This window comes from Mustela putorius, unplaced genomic scaffold (assembly GCF_011764305.1).
Source record: "Mustela putorius furo isolate JIRA1106 unplaced genomic scaffold, ASM1176430v1.1 tig00000592_pilon_pilon_pilon, whole genome shotgun sequence".
Lineage (NCBI taxonomy): Eukaryota > Metazoa > Chordata > Mammalia > Carnivora > Mustelidae > Mustela > Mustela putorius.
The window spans coordinates 1,245,956-1,272,036 of NW_025421426.1; positions in this window are offsets into that span (position 1 = coordinate 1,245,956).

The window sequence follows — 26,081 nt, forward strand, 5'->3', positions numbered from 1 at the left end:
CATGGGTGATTTTTTAAGAGGGATATAATGCTAGAATGTAAGTGTTTCCCAAAGTCCTATTACATATAGCATGTTAATAGAGAAAAATACCAAAATAATGGTGATATTGTCACCTTAACATGGGAGTGTCCAGTATTGGTTCCTGCTTCGAGGCTGTTTATCCACTTGACATTCAACTACAGCTACACAAAACCTGGCTTAATTGGAGGTGCCTGGTGGTGCAGGCAATGGGGATTTTCAAAGGTCAATGACATGATCCCAAGCTGGTCATCGATATGACTTACTTAGACAGCTGGAGTCAACTTCCCTTGCCTCTTCTTTTCCCCAGGGCATCTGTTTAACATGCGCAGGCAAGTATTTATGACCAAAATTACAGTTGCTGGTAAGAGCTGGGACAAGGGTCACATTCACACGGTATCAGGAAACTTAATTCTGACTGTAACGTAGATTTTTCTTAAGAACAAAGCAGATGAAGCTGATCTTTAGAGCCAAAGAGAGATTACATTAAAAGGAGGCTGTGTGTCTAATTTCCCAGAGGTGCTGAATTTGCGTGCTCCACATCTAGGCTTCTGCATTTTCTGTGGCTGTTGTTCATAGTTTTGTTTCCATTCTAAGCCTTGTTCTGGATACAGGGGATAGCTGAGCCATTCAGAACACAGGAGTGATTCCTTTTTTTTGTTTGTTTGTTTGTTTGTTTTTTGCCACATGCAAAGTTTGTTTGCAAGAAAGTAACTCTTTCCTAAAAGCATTATGATGAGTAATTAGAACGATGGGCAGACAGCCAGATGTGTGGGTTTCACCCACACCAGGCTGTAAGGCTTCACCTTGTGTCACTGACCTGAATTCACTGTAAAAAAGAGCGTTTGAATCCATCCTTTGCTGGCTCTCAAGAGGATTCTAGGTAAGGAGAGGCCTGAATGGAGAGGAAGAAGCAAATAAAAGCATCCATCGATCTCTTTTTAAATATCAGAAACTGTGCCAATCAGTTACAGATATTGATAACAATAATTATGCATCAGCAGTAACCACATCAAACATTTATTCAGCACTTAGGTACGCAATCTCTATGCATTTTCTCTACTCCTTCTATCATCCCCATGAGGTGAGTATCCTTTTTTATACGCACTTTAGAAATGGAGAAAAGGGATGCTGTCCCAGAGAAGTCGATTAGCTTGTCCAAGTTTAGGAAAGTAAGAGCCATGATTTGAACACAATTAGTCACCTTCCTATTCTAGAAGGCTGCTAGAGAGGACACAGTAAAACAGCATCACTGAAAGACATTTAACTGGAAAGAGTAATGGATTTATTAATTGATTGGTCAGTTACACATTTTCATATTGCAATTTAATCGCCGCTTAATACTGCCTTAATTAAAGAAAACACATGGACATAAATACCCATTTGTCTGATGGTGATGTAGGCACCAAATGATTACAAGAAAGGACTTGAGAACAGCAAAGAACAGCCCAGGGGGAAGGATTCTCCTACACAATCTAGATCAATTACAATTGTAAGTTATTCAAATGTTTCTCAATCCAACCACCTTCTTTCACTGAAGTGCTGGACTCTTACTGGTCACTTTAGGTGCTGTAACTTGGCCCTACACTTTCTAGAGAAATAGAAAAATAATGATGGAGTTTAATCTTATTCTGACATAAGGCAACCTTTCCTGTTTCCATTATTCAATTACAGGGAACATCACATTTATTTGCAAATACATTTAGGAACCTTAAAAACCAAGCCTCAAAGCTGTGCTCTGCTAAAGTGAATGTCAACCTCTGTGTAGGGGAAGGAAGAGTAAGTATTCTTAGTCATTGATGAGTAATTGATTATGTTCCAACTCATTCTGAGACGTGGCACCTGGGTGATTTTGAAACGGTATAAAAATAACACACAATTTGGGTTGAAAATAAGGTATGGCAAGCCAAATTAAATATTTTTTCTCATGCAAGAAGAGAAAAAAAAAATCCCACTGCCACTTGTTAAATTGTTCTTTAAAGGGAGAATGGGGTGCGTTTCTTTGATGGGAAACTGTTGAGCTTACTAACTAGAGAAACCCTAGAGCTGATGTTTGTCAGAGTTGATCTGAAATTTTAGGACCCAGTCAAAAATATATATATAGATTAAGGAATGGAGGTCCTACTAAAATGGCTACTCAGATATGTACATTTCATTGTTAAATGGTATATTTCAAAGTAGATTTATGTATTCAGCCCATGTCCTTTTATTTCACAAAGCAGGTTTTCCAACTAAAGTGCATTTGGGATGTACCAATTGCACAGACACAAGTACACAACCTCTCACATCACTTGATCTCATCGGAGTTCTGTCTAGAGATTTACTCCTCCCCCTCCCCACCCCACTCCACCGCATGTCCTCTGCTATGCATTGAATGTTTGCAACCTCTAGGAATCCTATGTTGAAACTCTAAGCCCCAGTGTGATGGTGTTTGGAAGGGGGGCACCTCTGGGAGATGTTCTTATAAGAAGCAGCTTCTCCATAATTGGTGTCCTCGCACTCCTGCTTTCACTCTTTGCTCTCTGCCAGGTGATGGCATGATGGAAAGACTGTCATCAAGAAGCCAGGAGATAGGTTCTCACCAGACACCTGATCTGCCGGTCCCTTGATCTTAGATGTCCCAGGCTCTGTGTATTAGTCGGGATTCTCCAGAGAAACAGAAATGATAGGATTTACGTGTATGCATAGGAGAGGACATTTATTATAGGAATTGAATCATTCAGTTACGTAGGCTAAAGTGTCCAATAATCTGTCCTGTGCAACTGGACGACCAGAAAAGCTGGTAGTATAGTTCAGCCCAAGTCCAAAGGCCTGAGAAACACAGATAAATAGTATAAATCCCAGTCTGGGTCCAAAAGCCCAAGAACCAGGAAAGCCAACCGACGTCCAAGGGCAGGAGAATGATGGATACCTCAGTTCAAGCAGAGAGAGAGAATTTGTCCTTCCTCTGCCTTGTTGCTCTGTTTAGGCTCCTAATGGGTTGGGTGATGCCCACTTGCACTGGTGAGGGTGTTCCTCTTTATTAAGTCTAATTCAAATGCTAATCTCTTCTAGAACACCTTCACAGACATACCCAGACATACCCCCAGCTTTACCAGCCGTCTGGGCATCCCCCAGCCCACTCAAGTGTGTGTGTGTGTATGGGTATATATATATATACTATTAACTCCAGCCTTCCCTGAAGGGACATAAGCCTTTTATCAGGGTCACTGTGCATGGGGGAAATCAGACATTCTGGGGACTACTGGACACTAACTCTGACCTTACACTGATTCCAGAAGACCCTAGTATCACTGTGACCCTCTACTCACAGCTGGAGCATAGAAGGGTCAGGTGACCAATGGAGGTTTAGCTCAGGTTTATGTCACAGTGGGTCCAGTGGGCTCCCTTACCCATTCTGTGGTTAATTTCCTAGTTCTAGAATACATAACTGGAACAGACAGACTTAGCAGCAAGCAAATATCCATGTTGGTTTCCTGCCTATGCAGCAAGGGCCATTATGGTGAGAAAGGCCATGTGGAAGTCACTGGAACTGCCTTTACCCAGGGAAATAATAAATCATACTTCCTGGGAGGTTATTACAGAGATCAGTGCCATAATCGAGGTCTTGAAAGATGCAGGACTGGTGAATCCTACTACATCCCAGTTCAAGTCTCCCACTTGGCCTCTGCAGAAGACAAGTAATTTTTGGAGAATGACAGTGGATTGTTGTAAGCTGAACCAGGTGGTGAATGGCAGCTGCTTGCACCAGATGTGATTTGACTGCTTGAGCAAATTAACACACCCCCTAGGACCTGGTAGGCAGCTACTGATCTGGCGAACACATTTTGCTCCAGACCTGTCCACAAGGACCACCAGATGCAGTTTGCTTTCAGTTGGCAAGGCCAACAATGTGCCCTCACTGTCCTACCTTGGAGGTATTATTAGCTGTGCACGAAGTAGTTTGCAAGAATCTTGATCACCTGTCCCTAACATACGACAACACATTGGTCTATTTGGTTGATGGCATCATACTGATTGGATCCAGTGAGCATGAAGTAGTGACCACTCTAAAGTTTTTGGTGAGTTATTTGTGAGTCCAACATGGGGGATATATCTGACTAATATACAGGGGGCTTCTAGCTCTGTGAAATTTCATGGGCCCAGGGCGTGCTGAGAGACCACTTTGAAAGGGCACCTGGGTGACTCAGTGGGTTAAGCATTCGACTTTTGATCTCATCTCATATTGGTTGATTTTGATTGATATTGATCTCAGGGTCATGGCTTCAAGCCCCAAGTTGGGCTCCACACTGGGCATGGAGCCTACGTTAAAAAAAAAAAAAAAAAAGGAGCCATCCCTTCCAGGGTGAAGGATAGTTGCTTCTGGTTGTTCCTATGACCAAGTAAGAATCATAATGCCCAGTGGGTCTATTTGGATTTTTCCTGCAACACATTCCTCATCTGGGTGTGCTACTCTGGCAGCTGGTTGTGAAATAGAATGTATACTCTGACCATGTTTTTCTCTAATTCTAGAAAGTTAGAAAACTATAGAAGAGTATAAGAAAAAAAATCAGTTGTAATTTCATATCCAGAAATTTCCAACACATAATATTTTGCTTTTAGTAATATTTAAAATTATATTTGTATCTATTTTTTATTTAGTTTTTTTTTAATTAAATATGTTCCATGCCTAGAGTGGTGTACAATGTGAGGCTTGAATTCATGAACCTGAGATCAAGACCTGAGCTGAGATCAAGAGTGTGATGCTTAACCAACTGAGCTGCCTTGGTGCCCCTATATTATTTAAAATAAAACTGAGTTCATAGTGAAAAGCATGATTATAGTATGCCCATTGTATCAAGAATATTTTATAATTTAATGAAATATTTATTCAAGGTTGCTTCTAAATAGCTACATGCATTTCTAACATAGCAATCTACAAAATTAAATGATTTAAAGAAAAAAGTATAAATGGGTTTCCACGGAAATATATGTTCACTTTTATAAAAATAAACATAGCTCTCCAAAAGATAATAAATACCCCAATTCTTCAGAGATAATCATCATGCATTTTTCTATAAACACCTTCAATTTTTTTCTGAGTACGTACACATTTGCATTTTTAAGAAAAATGTGATCAAAGTAAACATTCTATGTTGCAATCTGTTTCTTTTTCCAAGATTATAGCTTGTTTCTCTTTTAATACAAATAATCATACTTCTGTAACACTACTTTTTATAACTGTACAATGTTCCTTTGTATGGATATACTATAATTTACTTTAAAATTTTTTTCTATAATTGAAGATTGACGCAATGGAGCCTAGTGATTTAAAAACAGAGGCTTTGGAATCAGAGAAACCAGTCTTCAAATCCCAAATCCATTACTTGCATTTTGGTACCTTGTACAGATTCCTATTTCTGCTATAAAAGAATCATAGCTTCCTCTGCTGTAGAGAAATCAGACCCCAGGCTAACGATTTCTACTTCGTGGACTTGTCCTGAAACTGTATAAAAAGCACCGAGCACAGAGAATGGCATGTTATATGCAGTTTATATGGATTGTGACTCTTAATTTATTATTATCATGATCTTATTTGGGTTTTCAAATGTGTGCGTATGAGGAAGCACAAAAAAATACAGCACATTCTATACACATGTACTCACTTGTCATCAAAGTCCTCCTATTATTAACCTCATTTACAGATGAGAAACCTGAATCACAGTGAAGTTAAGTAACTTTGCCCCCTAATATGCTTCAGAGTTATGATTCAAGCCCACCCAATCTGTCCTTGGAGCCCATGTTCTGAACGCCTAAGTTCTGTGTCTTTGTAAACAAAATGTCAGTAACAACTGTTTTCCAAACCTGATTCTGGCCCACCCTCGTAGGTTGAAAGTACCACTTTGGCTCCTAAATTTTTGCCAGTATTGTTGTAAAATCATATACAAAAAAAAAAAAAAGTGATTGGATTTCTAAGCATATATAAATATTTTGCTATGTAGGTTCATACAGTTAATTTTATTATTATGGGCTTGCTTTGTCTATCCTATTAAATACAAAACCACAAAAAAGAGGAAATCGAGCATTGAAATATCACCAAGGTGACCCCACCCCATGAGTCATCCACAAGGCATCAAGTCTGTCTCTATCCATGGCCAGTTTTGCCCTGCCCAGGAGCTTGGTTCTGTTGTTAGGGTTATTTTTCTGTCTTAGGTCACATATCAGGTACCTGTACACCAATCTGATCATCGGCTAGAGGGAAGACTACCCAGGCAGAAATTGTCCTTACATAATGAAAAGGAAGGTTATATGATGGAAAAATCATAGGATGATGTCTTTTCCCAAAAATGAGTTACAGTTTGATACTGAGGTTAAGAAGAGTGACCACAAAGATCCATCACTTCTTTGGTACTCAATTAGAAAATCAGTGGGCACACATACCAAAAAGTGACCTTTATATGTCCCCTTGGGGATTTAGGACCATTCAAGGTAGTGATCATTCCTCTGCCAAACATTTATGGCACTAAATCCATCCAGTCTCGTTCCTCAAGATTGAGTACCAGCTTCATGGGGACTATTCCCGAGGCTTCTTCTAGATTCTTATAACTCCACCACTTCTGTCTCTCTACCTTCTCGTGGCTGTGGTTACTATCTCTCTGGGACATCATTGCCCTGCTTTAGATTTTCAATTTGCCAACACCATTTATTTATTTGTTTAGAGAGGGAGAGAGGGGTGGGGAAGGGCAAAGGGAGAGGGAGAGAGAGAGTCTTAGGCAGGTTCCATACCCAGGGCTTGGTCTCACAACCCTGAGATCAAGACTTGAGCTGAAATCAAGAGTTGGATGCTTAACCCATGGAGCCATCCAGGCACCCCCCAATTTTCCAATGCCCTTTAAACTAATTCCTTACATTAAATTCTCTTTGTTGAGATACCTTTATAGTTTCTGTTTTCCTCAGTGTAACCTGGAAGACATATCATCCCCATGGAGGAGCCATTCTCTGCCTACTCATAGAATAGTGATCTCAAAAAAAAAAAAAAAAATCACAGTGTTAAAGCCAATAAGGTTAAAAATTATACTTTTCTAAGGCAATATTGCCTGGAATTCCATCCTTAAATTTTATTTTGTCATATGCACATCCACATATTATTTACTCAATATTTTAGTTAAATCTATTTATTCAATAAAGAAATTTTGTATCACTCCTGCAAATAAATTTACAATAAATAGAAGATATTTGTTATCATGCATTAAAATAAATGTGTGTCTTTAAAAATAAACAACTAAAAATTCACCTATGTGCCTCATCTTCCTGAGTACAAGTATTCTCTACTTTTCTCCAATGCTTTCTTGACTGACAGGAAGGGATAGGTGGAGACCTGCTCTGCATAGTTATTTAGGCCCTCAGGTTCCTTCCATCATAACCATCTTCAATATGAGGCCTCCATGGACCTTTAGAGAGAAGAGAAGAGAATGGGAGGGGAGGGGAGGGGAGGGGAGGAGAATGGAGAGGAGAAAAGAGGGGAGGAGGGGAGGGAAGATAAGATAAGATAAGATGATAAGATAAGATAAGGTAAGGTAAGGTAAGATAAGATTGGGTATAGGAGGTGTGTATGGTACCATTTTGCCTACATTCTCTTGGCCATAACTCAGCCATGTTACAACATCTTCACTATAAAAGGGATGAGAGATTACATTTCTCTCTATGCTCAGATTTTGCTAAGGGCCCGAGAAGAAGACAAACACAGGGACTGGTGAGCTTCAGAATTATCCGATCAGCAGGTGTATTCGTCAAGGGGCCTGTTCATTCACTTCATCCTGTAGTATATCCCCGAGGAAGTGAGCTGAACAGACCTTGACCCTGATCCAGAAGGGTGCCGGAAAAAAGAGTCAAGGATTCTTCTTTTAATCACAGCCCACTAATTACATGAACAAACGATTTAGGGATCTGCTTATAGAAATCCTTACTATTGGAGGCCAATAACATTATCTCTCCTAGAAACATTTCTTAGAGAACATATATGATATAATAAGAGCACAAATTGAGTGGGTAGGTGCTTCTAATGGATGTAATGAAGAAAATAAAACCATTCTCATGTGAAACAAAACATAGAAAAAGAAAAATGTCAGTGATCGTTTGAGATGTTATAAGTTAATAGGAGATTAATTGCCAGTGTAGACTTTCCCTGCTGGAACCTTCTGTCTCTGTTAGAACTGAGTGTTATCCATCCTTCCAGCTTCAACTCAAATGTTGCTGCAACAAGAATTTCCAATTTTCCTCTCCCAGCCTCCTCTCAGCCCTTCCCGCTAGGTCTTAGGCTGGATGTCCTGCAGCCCTCTTTGTCACGTGTGGGCCGGCACAGTTTTCAAATCACATCTTGAGTTGAAACAATGCAGGAAGGGCCCTTCTGAGTGGAAACATCTGCTGGAAGACAGTCTCCCTCCAAGGACATTAAAGAGGATGAGGAGCTTTTGAAGCACTTACATGAAAGTTATGGGAAGTGCTTTAGGCTTGTAACAAGGTACGATAATGGGGCTCACTGGCTTAAGTTTTACCTGCGCTGCCAACACAGTGACTCTCAGATCTCAATAATGGGTGTGAGTTGCTTATGGAGATTTTTAAAGGAAAGGATCCAGAACCTGCTCCAAAGCTCTTGAGCCTCATCTCCCACTTAGAAATTAAGGTGACTAGGGTTGAAGTTGGTTGAGTGTCTAACTTTTGGTTTTGGCTCATGTTGTGATCTCAGGGTTGTGGCATCAAGCCCCATGTTGGGCTCTGCACTCAGCACGGAGTCTGTTTAAGTTTCTCTCTTCCTCTGCCTGTCCCCCCACCCCTGCTCTCTCTCTCTCTCTCTCTCTCTCTCAGACAAATAAATAAATCTTTTTTTTTTTAAAGATTTTTTTATTTATTTGTCAGAGAGAGAGAGAGAGAGAGCGTGAACACAGGCAGACAGAATGGCAGGCAGAGGCAGAGGGAGAAGCAGACTCCCTGCTGAGCAAGGAGCCCGATGTGGGACTCGATCCCAGGACGCTGGGATCATGACCTGAGCCGAAGGCAGCCGCTTAACCAACTGAGCCACCCAGGCGTCCCGACAAATAAATAAATCTTAACAAAATCAATCAATCAATCAATAAATTCAGGTGACCGGAGAGACAATTCTGTGAAAAGAATGACAAAGAGTTTCCCCACCCCCAGGCTGACAGGACCCATGAGAGACCTCTGGAATGGATTCCCTGAAGCTGCAAGGCAGAGTAGTTGGGTCTGTCTTGTCTTTCCATCAGCAGCATTTTACCTTTTTCCCCTGAACAAACCTTGATTATCCTGAAGACAGGAACTGACTTTTCCTCTTTCATGAGGAGCAAGGAGGGATTTCTCCCAAAGAGTACAGTTTAAAGGACAACAGGAAAAAAAAATGCAGTAGGATTTTGATTATGACCACGTTCACATCTGTCCAACATACTGGTTGCACATATGTTAACACATTTAAACCTCCCATGGACCAGATGAAGTTTTTGCTGTTATTTTCTCCAACAGATGCAGAAACTGAGAATGGGAGATGCCGAGGAACTTTCTCAAACCAGCACAGCCGGCGTAAATGGAGCTGGGATTTGAACCAGGTCCTAGTAGGACACCAGCACTAGCCCTTAATTACTACACTGTACTGTTTCCACAAAGTAGCTCCCAGACAGCATATGGAAGCCATAGAGATGGTCAGCTGGAATGTGGAGAGCCCTGAATGCCAGCTAGAGTTAGAACATTTTCTCTGCAGCCAGTGATTCATCATATGGCTAAGGAGCTTTCTCAACCGGCTGAGATACTTTCAGAATGGAAGTGATGATGTAGAGCCTCCATTCATTTATTTATTGAATGAATAGTTTTTTGAGTATACCTACAGTGGGCCAACCACTGGCTAGAACATAGAAGAAAATGGGTCAAGGTCCCTGAGAGCAGGCAGTGTGCATTCCAGGAGGGAAGCTTCACTAGATATTACAGTTCAACTCAGTGCCATTTGCAGAATTTAATACGCTGAGTACTGAGTATATTAGCTTTATTTTAGGAGGTGCGAGCAAAACTGAGAACCGCACAAAGAGGGCCGATGCCAGTGGCTGACAGATTCTCACAAATGTACTGACATGCTCGAGAGAAGAGAGCCATTTTGTCTGTGTTTTAAATACTCCCTTCCTGTCAAATTCCAACGGCTGTGCCTCCAATATCATGCACAACAGAAGAAAATAGAAAGAAATGAACATAGAAATATTAGTTTTGCAGCTTGGGCTCCAGAAGGCATCAGAAAACATTCTCATTTCTCCACCAGCAATGCTGTTCACACAGCTGGTCTGCAGGAAGTACTCATCAGCAATTTGTTAGGACATTACGTGGTGTTTAATAACACCACCACAGAATTTGCTTTTGAAAAAAAAAAAAAAGGAAGGGGGTGGATTTTGACTCCAAAATGTATTTTATGAATAATTTTCAAACACCACCAAAACATGAAGGCACCCTGGGAAGTTACAGTCCCGGCTTTGTTTTATTTTTAATAGACTCCTTGAATTATAAAATCGTGTCAAATTTGTGGGTTTTCATGCTAGAAACTTCCAGAGTGTCTCTCACTGGAGCATTGTTAGCAAACAGAACAAATTTATGAGAATGCAGGACGAGTCACTGGAAGGTCACACCTATTAATTTAAATTCTTCTGCAAAACCAGCAGATTCTCTACATATGTCCCAAGACTGGGGGCAATTGAGAGAATTTATTTGTATTGTTCTAAGGACGCACATGCTGTACAGAAAATGAGTCACACATGGGCCTTTCTATTCATCTTGGCTGACTCGCTGGCCGTCTAGAAGAGTCCTTTGCTGTCGCCGGTGACTGGGTGCTGCTATTCCTGGTGCTCAGAGCGACTGAGAGGGAAGCTTGGACCTCAGTGAGCACAGAATACTGCTTCCCAGGAAAAGTTCTTAGAGAAGGAAGAAGGAGTGCTTTTACTACTGTGCACGCAGTTGAATATTTTCTATATTCTGTCGGAGTCCAAATTATTTCTATTTGAGAGCAACTTCCGTTTTCACAACAAAAGGGCCAGAAAAAGGATACCCTGTACGGCAGAGGGGAGAATGCCCATAAACGGAGGAGGGAATGGAACAACCTAACTCTTGTTAGCCTGGAATCATGGAGGAGAGATCTCTCCTTCTGGTTTCTGCAGAAAGTGGATGCATGGAGAGAAGGGGCAGGAAGCGGTTGCTGAGATGGCGGACTGAAGGAATGACCCCTTTTCTTCTCTCCTACATGCACCTACCCCTTTGCCACTGTTTCATTCTCATATTTTGTCTCTGAGCTCTACTTTCTTTGGCCAGTATCCCTTGGGGAACACCAGTATGGCATACCTGCTTTTCCTCTTGTGCCTCTGCTCCTGCCAGAAGAGGCACATGTCTGGCTGGACCACTGGTCCCAGAAGGATGAGAGACACGTGGAGAAGGGTCTCCCAGACCTGAGGATACCCTAGTCCACTCCGGGGTGGCAGCCCACTGCAGAGCTGCTCAGTCTAGCCCAGCCCAGCCCAGACTAACTATGCCCAAGCTGACTTAAGTCCTACCTATAAGAAAGAATGACTTTTGTCCTAAAGTGCTGAATTTGGTTGTGAGTGTGTATATGTATGTTTGTGTAGCATTATTCCGATGATAACTAACTTATACAGCTTTAAGTCATAATTCCCTTCACTCATGTTTCCACTTGGGGTCAAGGGAGAAATATATTTATATACTGTGGAGCTTAAGGGAGGAATTAGGGATGATTTTCTTTTGTCAAGGCAATAAAATAACATACAAAACTCTGAAAAGCTGTAACAATGACATATTATTTGAAAATCATGATTCTCTTCCCTCACGCTAGAGTGATTTGAGATGTCTTCTTTGCTTTAGAAATGGGTTGGAATGAATCCCAACTGCCTCAAAGCTTTCTCTGGGAATCATTGGCTTTCTATGAGGGTGAAGGCCAGACCAAATTGAGTGGCTGTGATTATCCAAAAGCCCCTGGCCAGGGCTTTTGGATAATCACAGAACTTCTTCAGCTTCTGTTTTTCTTATAAAATCCCCGACCTTCGATCATGAGATCTCCAAGGGCAGGACATGTCGTCTTTGCCTACTGAGCACATACCAAAACCCATCTACTCCTTGCTATCTCCATTGGGTACTGTTTGTTTTAAAATATTTTATTTAATTAACTACTAATTAATTAATTAAAAGCACAAGCAGTGGGGAGGGGCAGAGGGGGAGGGAGAGAGAGAATGTCAAGCAGAAGAGCCCGACACCAGGCTCAATCCCATGACCCCCAAGTTCATGAGTCGGGAGGAAATCAAGACTTGAACTCTTAACTGACTGAGCCACCCAGGTGCCCCGGTTCTGTTTCTTTATAAAGATATTCCTCCCCCAACACTGGGATCCCACCTTACCCCATTAGCATGGCTACTCTAACACCACAAAACAACCCCCCAGAAAATCATTAACGTTGGTGAGGATGTGAGGAGATTGTTGGCGGGAAGGTAAAATGGTACAGTTGCTGTGGAGAACGGTCTGGATTTGAACGTGAGATCTCGAGGAGATATCTGCACACCCATGCTCATATCCACATTATGCACACTAGAAAAAAATGTGTGCACAACCCTAATGTACACTGATTGCCGAATGCATAAAACGTGGTCCCTCCCTACAGTCGAATATTATCCAGCCTTGAAAAACGAAGGGCGATCTGACATGGATGAAACTTGTGGACATTATGTTCAATGAAACGAGCGAGTCAAAAACAAGACAAATACTGTAGATTCCACCTGTGTGAGGCGTCTAGGGAAGTCATGCTCTAAAAACAAAAAAGGAAAATAGCAGCGGCTGGGGGCTGAGGGGAGGAGGGGGAATTGAGTTTCCGTTTAATGGGGGCAGAGTTTCAGTTTTTCAAGACGATAAGAGGTTTGGGGATGGGTTGCACCATAATGTCCATGTACTTCATTGTGCACCTAAAATGGTTGTGGTGGTATGTTTTCTGTTCAGTATATTTTGCCACAATTGAAAACAAAAATGTTTCTTTCCAATGTATATGATCTCATCCTCACCACTGTGAGGGAAAGAGAGCCTGGTCTGAAGGTGTCCCCAGGCCACTTTTTCCTGATCGTTTTTGAAACCACTGACAGAAGTACGAGGACCCTTGTTCCATGCACGCTCCAAATTAATTGTAGATGCGATGACATATGCCCGCATGGGCAACGACTGCATTCTGATGACTTGAAGGTTCCTCAACTGTTTCATTTTTGGCAGCTGAATAAAGAATGACATAGCGTGAATGAATATTTTATAAAGGAGACGTGGCAGCTGCAGAACACGGATAGCTGCGTGACTTTTACTGTAGCGAACAGTGTAATGTCAGGCTCTGTCACCTTGTTTTAGCTGACAAGTTCAGTGCCAATGAGGTGAATGGGTCTGATTGTCTAACGGAGGAATAAGTTTTATTGCAGTCTGAAGGCATTTGATCCAGTAAGCTTCCAGTAAGGTGAGTTAGGAATTAAAAGATTTGATTAAAGAGCAATTAAGAAATGGCCATCCTTTAAAAGGGAAGTGGATCAGATGTCATTGCATTAGCTCAAATTATAGGTTATGGATTCTGACTGGGGGAAAGTACTCTCGTTCAATAAAAGAGAAATAATTATTTGGAGCTGATGTTAATCCTATTGTTTGGAGGATTTGGGTTTTATAAAAGTGGTTTACAAATCTTCCTGATTCAGCACCGATGGGAAATATAATGAGTCCCGGAAGTTTCTTCAGATACATCGTGGATGAATATTTTGCATTATCAAATGAGTTAGCATGATAGGCAATGATGTTACATCAGAGTGCAAGTAACCAGGGTCCAACTCTAGTCTCCCCTCATTATCTTCACCTATTGAATGGGCTTGGGTGAGTTAGCTGACAGGCCCTTAGATCCTGAGTCCACAGGATCTAAGTTCCAAAGTTGAGTCCACACCAGCAGCATTCGTTAAAAATGCAGACTTTTGGGGCGCCTGGGTGGCTCAGTGGGTTAAAGCCTCTGCCTTCAGCTCAGGTCATGATCTCAGGGTCCTGGGATCGAGCCCCGCATTGGGCTCTCTGCTCAGCGGGGAGCCTGCTTCCCCCTCTCTCTTTGCTTGCCTCTCTGCCTATTGGTGATTTCTGTCTGTCAAATAAATAAATGAAATCTTTAAAAGAAAAAAAAATGCAGACTTTTCAGCTCACACCAGACCTACTGGATCAGAATTTATATTTTAACGAGCTCTTTGGGTACAAGCTCTTTGGGTGAATGCATCTAGAATTTTGGGAATTGCTATTCTAGACCCATGGTCACCAAACTTCAATCTCACACCTATCCCTTTGATGACCTCTTGTATAATTAGATATTATCAGATTGATGTTCTTTTTAATCAACTGATTTTTTAAACCTTAATGCATGTATTAAAAACTAAATAGAAGTATCATTTACTCTATGTAGGAGGTAAGGGCACAAAAGTTTACAGTGAAATAAAACAATAGCATTGCCTTTCTATAGGTCATCTGACACAGCTGTGAAGATTAAATGTGTTAATAAATGTCAGGATTGAGAATAATGTCTGGCATATAATAACATGCTATGTAAGTATCCACTATATTATAACTATTCAAAATTAAATAATTATTAACAATAAGCCTTCTCTTAATCAAAAGGGAGATTATTTGGCATTAGAAAATAGTTAAAATTAGCATTACAGAAATTGAAAGGGAAATTAAAAGGGACCAAGTTTCTCATTATTTGATTTATTTTTAAATAATACTGTGTCTCTGTACCATCTAAAACCATGTTAGGGTCACCAATGCGATATTTATCTTGCATTCTGAGAAACATTTGTTTAAATCTTAATAGACATGGCTATAAAATGGGATAATACCCAAGGGACTCTCCATTTCAGTCAAGATGACATTACGTTGTTTAAATAGTCCACAATTAATATCATCAATTTCCTACAGTCAAACATTTAGTGAAACACTGAGTTTCATTGTTATAAATAATGTTTTTTTAAAATTTAAATTACACAAAAATCTAATTTATAACTTAAATAAAATAAAATATTTTGATACATAGTATTCTGAGTGATCAAATTTCCATTAGAAGAGAGAAAAAGAAGCATTTATCATCCAAGTTATTGTTAATATTCCAAAAGAGGTTCACTTGAAATAGTATCTGCCACAGTGTAGCACTTTTTTGTTTAAGTGGTATCAGAAACTAACAGCCCTATCTTTTAGCATTATGCTGGAGAAAAAGTTCAATTATGGTAGGATGTACTGTATCATTGTAGAATTTGAAGGGTAATATAATAAGCATCAAGATTTCATGTGTTCCTCAAAAAAAAAAAAAGGCAATTCAGATTACTTGGGGGGGGTCTAGAAGCAGATTCCTTTTTTTTTTTTTTTTTTTGTAAATAATGTTCTGATGAACCATTTTCCCTTTCTCTTTGGCAGAGATGAGTACAATACTGGGTGTTGATGTGATTATGGAGAATGAGACCCCTTCCGATTCTTGATGGTAAGAACTTAGTATCGTATTTAATATTACAGGGAATGACCCATTAATGTGTTTCTAAAATAAAACTGTATAATTTGATCCAGAAATTTCATTTTTAGGAATTTATCTTCAATGATAGCATTGTCTATCTCCTAGCAACATTTTACCATGGAAGTGTTCATCTTAGATTACTTAGGGAAGTAAATGTTTTTAAAAAAAGTTTGAATATCACAAAAAACTCTCGTATATGGCTTGTCTGTTTTGTGAGGCAATGGACGCTAGGAATAGCATCAGACCATTTATTTTATTAAATATGTTCTCTTTTCACAATTAACAGATTAAAAGAAATCAGACAAATATATGATTGAGACAACTCTATAAATATCTAAGATAGCAGTCTGAAGATAATTGATTAAAACAATTTCTTAGTAGGAAGAAAGAAACATCAGTTGTAAGTGGTAAATATGTTTTATATTCTTGATATAATTAGAGAAGAATATCTGGGCTTCAACATATAATAAAATGCAAGAATTGAAAAAATTTTCAAATGTCTAGCAATAGAGGAATTAATAAATGGTAGTATATGGAGACTAGGCAGCCACTCATCATCAGAATAATGACAAACTCACAGAAAATTTATCATGGAAGATGTTTAAATTAAAATCTTGCTTATTAAACAGTATGTAGAGAATATTCTATAATCAAATATAAAGGTAGTAAAACTACAGCATGAGAACACACCAAAATGCCAACAATGATATCTCAGAGTAACAAGATTATGAGTTATTGCATTTTAATTTTTGTGTATTTTTTGAGTACTAATAACATGCAAAGCTTGAATTTTAGGTCAGAGAGCAATATTATCTATTTATCTACTAAAATATAATAGAAAGTTAGGAAGTCTATGGTTGTAACTGAATCTTATTTATTTTGTGGAGAGAGACAAAAAGATATATGTGTATACACATCTTCCTCGACTTGATAGGGTTATGTTCCAATGAATCCATCATAAATGGAAAATATGGTGAATTTAAAATACATTTAATACACCTATCCTACTGAACACCACAGCTTAATCTCACCTCTTAAACATACTGAGAACATTTCCATTAGCCTCAGTTGGACAAAATCATCTAATACAAACTGACCCTCGAAGCCAGTGCTATCTCATGCAATGTATCAAATACTGCACTGAAAGTGAGAGACAGAAGGGCTATCTGGGGACAGGATGGTTGTCAGTTTGCTGGTTGTTGACCCTCCTGATCGCCTGGCTGACTGGGAGCTGCCCCACATCACGAGAGAGGATCAGACCACATATTCACAATTCAACGTTTGGGACACCTGGGTGGTTCAGTTGGTTGAGCGTCTGCCTTTGGCTCAGGTCATGGTGTCAGGGTCCTGGGATTGAGCCCCACATTGGGCTCCCTGCTCAGTGAAAAGTCTGCTTCTCTCTCTCCCTCTGTGATCTCTCTTGCTCTCACTCTCTCTCATATAAATAAATAAAAATTAAAACAGTAAACCAAAACCCCAAAATTCAAGGTATTGTTTCTACTGAATGCATATGGCTTTTACACCATAGTAACAGAGAAAAACCCAAAGTCAAACAAGTTCCCTTAGTTCCCTAAATCGGGGATTATCTATAACATGACTTGGGGGCTGTCATTGGTTTTGTGTGAAACTTTAATTCCTACTCACAATACTCTTCTGAGGAATGCTGAATTCATAGTATGTGAATGTATGTTTCCAACTGTAAAAAATTTACTTCCTAGTCATGATGATACTAACCTGACCACTTGACCACTTCTTTTAACCTCAACTACTTCTAGCCTCTCCAGACCACCAGTCACTCTCCCTTTTACTCTGGTCGGTGACTTCCTAAAAGGTCTTCCTGATTCTACACTTGGTCTTTCTAAATGTAAGACCATTAGTCATCCTTCTGAATGTAAGTCCTGACTCTACACTGGGTCCTCATTAGTCATCTTTCTAAATATAAGTCATACCAAGTCACTACTTCATTCAAACCCTCCCTGGCTTCCCACCTCACAGACTTTTCAAGGCTCTTGTAACTTGGCTTCCACTGTTCATTCTGATGTAGTCCCTGACCATTTCTCCCTTCTACCCACTGGACTGTAGTCATCCGGCTTCTCTGCCTTCCCTGGGATATACCAGACACACGTCTGCCTCAGGATATTCACACTTGCTTCTCTTCTGCCTAAAACACTCTAGCCCCAGATATCACCTGGACTTGGTCCTTGACTGCACCAAGGTCTCTGTCCCAAACAACCCTAAGCAAAATAGCATCCCTCCTCATTTCTGACAATTTCTACCCCTTGGCTTTTTATTGTTCTTTCCAGCATTAGCAGTTGGTATTTCTGTTCTATCCTCTTGATCTCTGTATGTTTATTTATTTTTATCTATCCCGACTATCATACAATCTTCATGAGGAAGAGCTGTCTTCTTCACACGTAAATACCCAGCATCTAGAAGAGTCCTGACACTAATTAGGTATTTGATAAATAATTTTTAAATGGATGATAAAAAATGTTAGTTTAATTTTTCTAGTTAGCTACTGCTGTATAAGAAAGCATCCCAAAACTTAGTGGCTTGAATCAAAGTTTCTTTGCTCGAGCTTCTGCCATTGGGCAGGCCTTGCAAAAGGGGACTCCTGTCGGTGTCCCTTGGTGCCAGCTGGGTCAGCTCGAAGGCTAGGGCAGAACTAACACATTGTTTAATCCCAGCCAAATCAAGTAGCTTCTCCCCAGGCTTTAGTCAAAGAGGAAAGAGTTTCAAGAGTCAGGCTTCTGTTCAGTGTGAGAATAGTCAAAAACTAAAGCAGTGAGAGGGTAAATAGAAGTCTGGGTAGGAAACAAAGCAAATGCCAGTGATTCTCTTTAAACGCTGCTGAGTGACCACGTGGCACAAATATTATGGGAAATCCCAACACTGGAAACCATGTCCATTACCTTCCCTTCTACTGTCAAGCTCCCACTCCTAAGAACCACTCGTGTGTCCTCCTCCCTCCCCAGACGTCACAGGTAGCCATGTGGATGGTTTTTGTGTTTGAAGCCCCAATATTCTCATCACATAGAAGTGTGGTTGAGAACAGAATTAGTCTTTAAGGAAGACACATATCCTTGTTCAATTAAATTGCACAGCCCCGCAAAAAACAATTACTTATCATTTTTTAATAAATACAGCAATATTTCTGGAAAGGATACTAACTGAAGTAGAAAGTTGAAGCTAGAGACAAAGGTTGAGTAGTGTGTGTGTTGTTTCATTATCAATGACGAAGTTACGGAATGTGCTTTATGAGTTGAGGATCTCATTAGCCATTCGTTTGATTCAAAAGGCATCATTAATAATGGAGAGGCACAAACAAGTGTGAGCAGGGATGATTTATTATTGTGACTCTCAGTCTTGAGGAAGTTGAAACTTTGCGTAGAGTCTTAGCTTTCCAATACTTTGAGAGGGGTCATAGCGACAGAAAGAGGACTGTATCTTCAGCCATGCTTTTCAAATTTGTATGTTTATAACCGCAGAAGTGTCATGTTTAACAGATTGGTGCAGAACCCAGGGCGGAGAAAGGTGCCGTTTTGTTTTATAGCACCTACATGTCCATTGTCCATGCTCCTTGCTTTCAAGTTGGGGAGAGAAGTATGTAAGCTTGGGACATCTGGGTGGCTCAGTCCTTTAAGGGTCTGCCTTGGGCTCAGCTGATGATCCCGAGGTCCTGGGATCAAGTCCCTTGTCATCGGGCTCCCTGCTTGAGGGGGAGACTGCCTCTTCCTCTTCTCCCCATTTGTGCTCTTGGTCGCTATCTCTGTCTCTTTCTCTCAAATAAATAAATTAAATCTCTCAAGAAGAAAAAGGAAAAGGAGAAGAAGAAGAAGGAGGAGAAGGAGGAGACAGAAGGGGGGAGAGGAGTAGGAAGGGGAGGAGGAGAGTAGAAGAAGAGCATCAGCCTACCAGGAATGTTATGAAGGTTACACAATTTGATGTATCTAAAGTTCTTAGGACATAATTGTTGCTCAGTAAGTGTTAGCGATGATCTATTTGTTATGACAATTAAGTGGATGCCTGTGATGTGCATGTACCAAAGACCTCCTTCAAATACTCTGCAGACCTCAGGACTTCTTAGCCTGTATGTGGGGTAACACTGATCTGTCCATTTACTCCTGTTGTCACTCACATTCCTCCTATTATTATGTTTTAAAGATTTTATTTATTTGAGAAAGAAAGAGCACAAGCTAGGGGGAGGAACAGAGGGAGAAGCAGACTCCCCACTGAGTAGGGAACCCAAGGGGATGATGTGGGGATTCAATTCAGGACTCTGAGATAGTGACTGACCTGAACCAAAGGCAGATGCTTAACCTACTGAGCCACCCAGGCATCCCCTTATTATTATTTAAGGAAGCTTGAAGAGGGGTGCCTGGGTGGCTCAGTGGGTTAAAGCCTCTGCCTTCGGCTCAGGTCATGATCCCAGGATCCTGGGATCGAGTCCCTCATCGGGCTCTCTGCTCAGCAGGGAGCCTGCTTCCTCCTCTCTCTCTCTGCCTGCCTCTCTGCTTACTTGTGATCTCTGTCAAATAAATAAATAAAATCTTTTCTTTTTTTTAAAGAAAGTTTGGAGAACTTCTTCTCCTAATACTTGCTCTAGACAAACAGGTCACTTCCTAAAATTATCATAAGAGCAAGGCATTAATAACATAAACACAAAATGTTATATATAATCTTAAAGCATAAGTAGGAGGTGATCACCCTAAAATGATATGCAAGTGCCTGGACAATTAAATAAAACAGGAAGATTTGCAATGTTAAAGCAGTAAATAAGTTAGTCATTTTCAATTCCATTTGTTAATCTAACAAAACTCTTTGCCAGTCCACCAGCCAATCATTTATTGATGAAGAAACCAAGGTTAAATACATACCTCATGGACAAGTTCCCACCCCACCCTACCCCTGTGCGTGCCATGTAAGATTATTTTGAAGGGTCAAAGTTGAGTCCCCTAATCAGTTTACAAAGTATGTCTGGTGAAGTCAACTTTGACTCTTCACTGACATTTTGAAAAAAGAGTCTTACTAGGTTATTGTTATAGATATTATATACTATATTATTATATATGTTATATTATTATATATATTATTAGCCATTTCACATCTCTATCAAAAGGCATCTTTAGGGCGCCTGGGTGGCTCAGTGGTTAAAGCCTCTGCCTTCGGCTCAGGTCATGATCCCAGGGTCCTGGGATCAAGCCCCACATCAGGCTCTCTGCTCAGCAGGGAGCCTGCTTCCTTTCCTCTCTCTCTGCCTGCTTCTCTGCTTACTTGTGATCTCTGTCTGTCAAATAAATAAATAAAATCTTTTAAAAAAAGGGCATTTTTAAATTTATTTGAAATCTGACACACATATATATGTGCAAAAATATACAGATATATATGTACCAAAAAAAAAAAAAATTCCTCCTAAGGAAGCAGTTTAATGTGACCAGAGACAAACCAGCAAAATCAGTAAGCCCCATGTTTTGAACCTGGGGTGCTCGATCTTGGTACCATTGACTTTTGGGCTGAATCCTTCTCTGCTGCAGGGGCTGTCTTCTGCATTAGAGGACATTTAGCAGCTCCCCCGGCTCATCCTTCTAGAAGCCAGTAGAACGTCTTCCTCAGTTGTGAGAATCAAAAGTATCTCCAGACATCGGCCAGAGTCTCCAGACATCGCCCAGAGTCCCCTGGCACAGAGCGAAAATATCCCAGTTGAAAAACACTGTTTTAAACTAACCATCCTGATACTTTTTGAAAGAAATAGACAGCCCTACTGAGTCATCTAATTTGATACATTACTGAAGAAAAGCAAAATCTTGCAGTACTCGTGACTTTTTCCACTTTATTCCTGAATCCCACCAGCCCATTCTCTTCCTCCTCATTCCTGACCTACACTAGGGATTTTTTAATTTAAAATTTTCCCTGGATTGAAAAGTTAATGGCAATAGCATGGTTTATTCTGCAAGGTATGTCCCCTGCTGAATAATAGGTGAATAAAATTTATTGATTTGCAATAAAAGTCATAAATGTATAAAGTGCCCCACATTTGAGAAAATGTTATAAAAATCTAAATCCCGACTGCAATACAATGAACAAGTAATAAGGTTTGAGTTGTGTGATAAAAGGGGAAGCAAAATATGTTGCCAGAATTTGTATTAACTATGTGGTCTGCAAAGCCTGTTGAAGCTGAAGAGAAGAATGTAATAAGAAGGGTGAAAACTCCACTGGCTCAGTGATAAAAATAGTTGTAAGGAACAATGGCTCCTGCCTCTTTCTGTCTAAACCTCTTTTCTCTCAGGACCTACATACGTTGGCTCACATGCTTAATATGGTCTGCATCTTTGACTTTGACATACTTCAAGGAATGTATGATAGAGCGCTACTACTTTCGGCTTGGAGTCGGAAACGCAGAAAAACAATAAATGTTTATGGAAGGTGGTAAAATTTTAGGGCTCCATTCACAACAAATGTTAAACACATGAAGTCTGGCTGAAAGCACCGGTATTGTTGGAATTCTGCATTGTCAGAATCTCTCGGCACAGAATAGACTCCATTCTTGGCTCTTGCTTGAGGGAACAGACTTAGGTTTAAAAGAAGATTCTTTTTTCTTGCTTGACAGCAAACAGCCCCATTGCCTGGCAGTTGTGGCTGTTGAGAAGAACCTGGTGAGTTTAAATTTTTAAATGTACTTTCTAATTTTTTCTTGTTTGAGAATTTCCATTCAGGGCTTCCAAGGATTTCTGGCCCTTCGGACATCTCTCGTGGTTCTGTCTCAAGTCCCGAGTCCTCTCCGGAGCCCAGACTTGCACATTCAACCGTATTTTGGCACATCTCTGATGATACTTAGGAGGCATTCTTTCCCGAACTTAGCAAGTTCAAGGTCGGACCAAACCTTCTTCTTTTTAGCCTCTCCAATTCCCAGTGAACGCCCACTTGGTTGGTCAGGTAAGAAACCTTGGACTCATCCTTAATTCTGCTCTGTTCCCTAATCCTCCTCCCCAAACTGTTAGGATCACCATCTCTTCTTCCAAAATATGGCTTGTATCCACCCACTTCTCTGCCTCTTTACTACCACCTCCCTTGCTCAGGCGACCTCACGCCCCCAGTGATGAAGGCGGCCTTTCCACTGTATCTCCAGCACCCAGCAATCAGAAGCGTGCCCGCACACACACACAGAGACACAAAAAACCCAAAGGAAATCAAAGTCAGATCACATCATTCCCCTGTTCAAAGGGAAAAATCAAACTCAGAGGGAAAAAGGTCAGATTTGTGGTCACCAGAGGCAAGGGAGGGAGGAAGAGGAAGTGGATGAAAGTGGCCAAATGGCACAGACTTAGTCGTAAGGTGAACCAGTACTAGGGATGTAATCTACATATGAGGAGGTTATAGGTAACAACATGATGTTGCATGTTGGAAAGTGGTTAGAGTAGATCCCAAGGGTTCTCATCCCAAGGAAAAACATTTTTTTCCCACTTTTTTCTTTTTTTTGTATCAACATGGGATAATGGACATTAACTAAATTATTATTGTAACTACTTCACACACAGATGGTCTCGACTTAGGGACAGTCGTTCGACTTAATTTTTTGACTTTGCTATGATGTGAAAACCATACACATTCAGTAGAAATTGTACTTTGGGTTTTGAATTTGGATCTTTTCCTGGCTCGCGGTATGGAGTCCAGTCCTCTCTTGTGATGCTGGGCAGTGGCAGCTTCCAGTCAGCCACGGGATCACGAGATGAAATAACCTGGATGCTGACCCCCACTCTATCCCCATACAACCATTCTGTCACTTTTAATGTTGTATTTGATAAATTACGTGAGACAGCTGACACTCGATTGTAAAGCGGGCTTTGTGTCGGATGATTTTACCTCATTGTAGGTGAACAGAACTGTCCTCAGAACGTTTAAGGTAGAGAAGGCTAAACTGGGATGTTTGGTCAGTTAGGTGTACTAAATGTGTTTTCGATGTTAGATATTTTCAGCCTATGATGGGTTTATTGGGATGTAGCCCCGTTGTTAAATACGTAAGTCAAATGATTATGCTGTAAACCTCAACCTTGTACAGGGCTATATGTCAGTCATGCCTCAGTAAAGCTGGGGGGGAAAAAGCTAATTAATTTTAGGCTATTGTAATGGAATCCTGATGGGTAAGGGCTGGGAATAGATTCTTTCAATATATTTCACAATTGTCAGGCCCTTGTTAAAGTTGAGGTATTCAATTCTGTCCTCCAAACGATGAAGAAAGGAGAAAAATAAAATTGGTTAAAGCAACTGAAAATAGGTCATTTGGAAAAGAGTTGTTAAAAAAAAAAAAGAAAGAAAGAGATTTTCTAGCCTGAAAAAGAAAAAGTCAAAGGAAGGAAGGGAGGGGGAAAAAAAAAAGAAAAGAAAGAAACACAAATTTCCTAAAAACCCTTCTCTGATCTAATAGGGCCTCATAATCATACCCTTGCTCACCCCTCAAAACTCAACTCCTAACTGTCTCCATGTTCAGTCTATCCCTGCTTCAGAGCGACTCTTTTTGCTTCTCTAGTACTTGGGGACTTGCTGCCACCCCAGGGGTTTGGCTGTTACCATTCTTCCTGCCTGGAATAATCTTCCCCAAGATGAGGGCATTACCATTCTGTCCCACAGTTCAAGTTCCCTCTTAAAATGGTCTCTTCTGAGAGGCTTTCCTTCCCTCCCTCTGTAAGGCAGTGCTCTCTGTCCTTCAGTCACTGTCTACCCTACTAACTACTTTTCAATTGTATTGGGAAAAATTTTCTCTGAAATAATCTAATGGATCTATTGGTTTGTTTGGTTAGAGACTTGGCTCCTAGCAAGAGCATGAGCTCGGGGGTGTGAGAACATCGGCTGCTTCACTCCATGTCCCCGGCACGTCATATGGAGAACCATGAATGAGTACTTGTGGTTGAGAAGTCTTCTCGGATTCTTGCCCTGATTTGGAGTTAGTTACTTCTTCCTCACATTTTCACAGAAACATGCAGTAAGGGAAAAATGATATTAATAACAGTAAATGTCAGTTATTGCGGGTGTGGTCCTAGGAAAGTTGATCTGATGTACCCAACTGAAAAAGAGCCTTAAGTGATGGGAACCTGAAGGAAAACATTGCTAAGGAAAATATAATGTTGAAAACAATTGCTGGAATGAATAGTCTGATGATTTATAAATTACTGAAGACTGAAGACCAAAGGTCATTAGAAGTACGTCACCTGACGAATGCTATCAGTGACCCACATTGTACGAGTAGCCCACAGGAGAATACACCACTTATAAAACCCCAAAGAATCACTTTTCTGGGAGTTTACGGTCACATAAGAGGGCAGCAGGATAGCATGCCTTGAAGTAGACGTCGTGAAAGCTACAAGGCCAACCATTCCTCAAGGAATGGTTGGAGTCCTCGGAACAGAACTCTTGAAGAATCCAAGTCACTCTGGAATTCAATATGATGGTGTAGAAAAACACTCAGTGGTAACCAGGATGTTTGGCCTCCCGTTTCGGCAACTGTCATTGAAAAGACTTATGTGGAATATATCTACGTGCGGAATAGAAAATGTTTAAAAATATCAGGGAGAGGCCTGAATTGTAAGATCAGTAAGACCTTGCACGTAGTAAGTCTTATGAAGGTAGAGACTGTGTCTATTGTCCTCTGAATTCCTGAAACTTTTCGTAGTGCTTATGACACAGTAGGTGCTCCATAAATATTCACAAAAAGGACAAAAGAAAACAAGTAAGTATGGGATTCAATTAAACTTTGACTTAGTTTCCAAGAAATCAGATGCCATCTCCTGCGGAAGCCTCCTTCCCTCAAGGGGTTATATTAGTTCCTGCACTGTAATTCTAGAATACCCTGAGTCTCTCTCTAACATTGTATTATTCCCGGGTACTCACCCATCTGTTCCTACCACCAGACCATGGCATCACCAAAGGCAAAAATTCTTCTTGGTTGACTGGTAGGTGTGTTGTCTGGCCAGGTTTCAAGAGATGTCTGATTAACAAATAAATGATCGGTCTGGACTTTGTAGTCTTATTAAATCCCAGGATATAGCTCAGTGCCTGGTACATAATAGGTACTTAAAGTTATTATTATTATTATTGTTATTATTTTTAATGAAAGGATGCATCCAAATTCTCCAGTCTTTGTAATTAATATGAATGCTGAGATAATTGACAATAGAACTCTGGAGTCTGGAAACCTGGCTTCTTTCATCGCCAAGATGAGATTAAGATTTTTAGAAATCCTAAACACTGAAAATATTGTGCCATTTAAAATTAAAATAAAACTTAAATGAATAGTAAAAGCTAAACAGCCAGTTTTTAGGATGCCAGATTGTGAAGTCCATCAAAGATGAGTTTCTTTTCCGCCCCCTTTTGGGTGCCTGTGGCTATTTCCAGGCACTTCATCTTCCACTGGCAGTGACTTGCCCAAGATCACACAGCTAGTTAGTAGGAGAACCCAGCACAGGTCAGTGATCTTCTTGTCTCATCC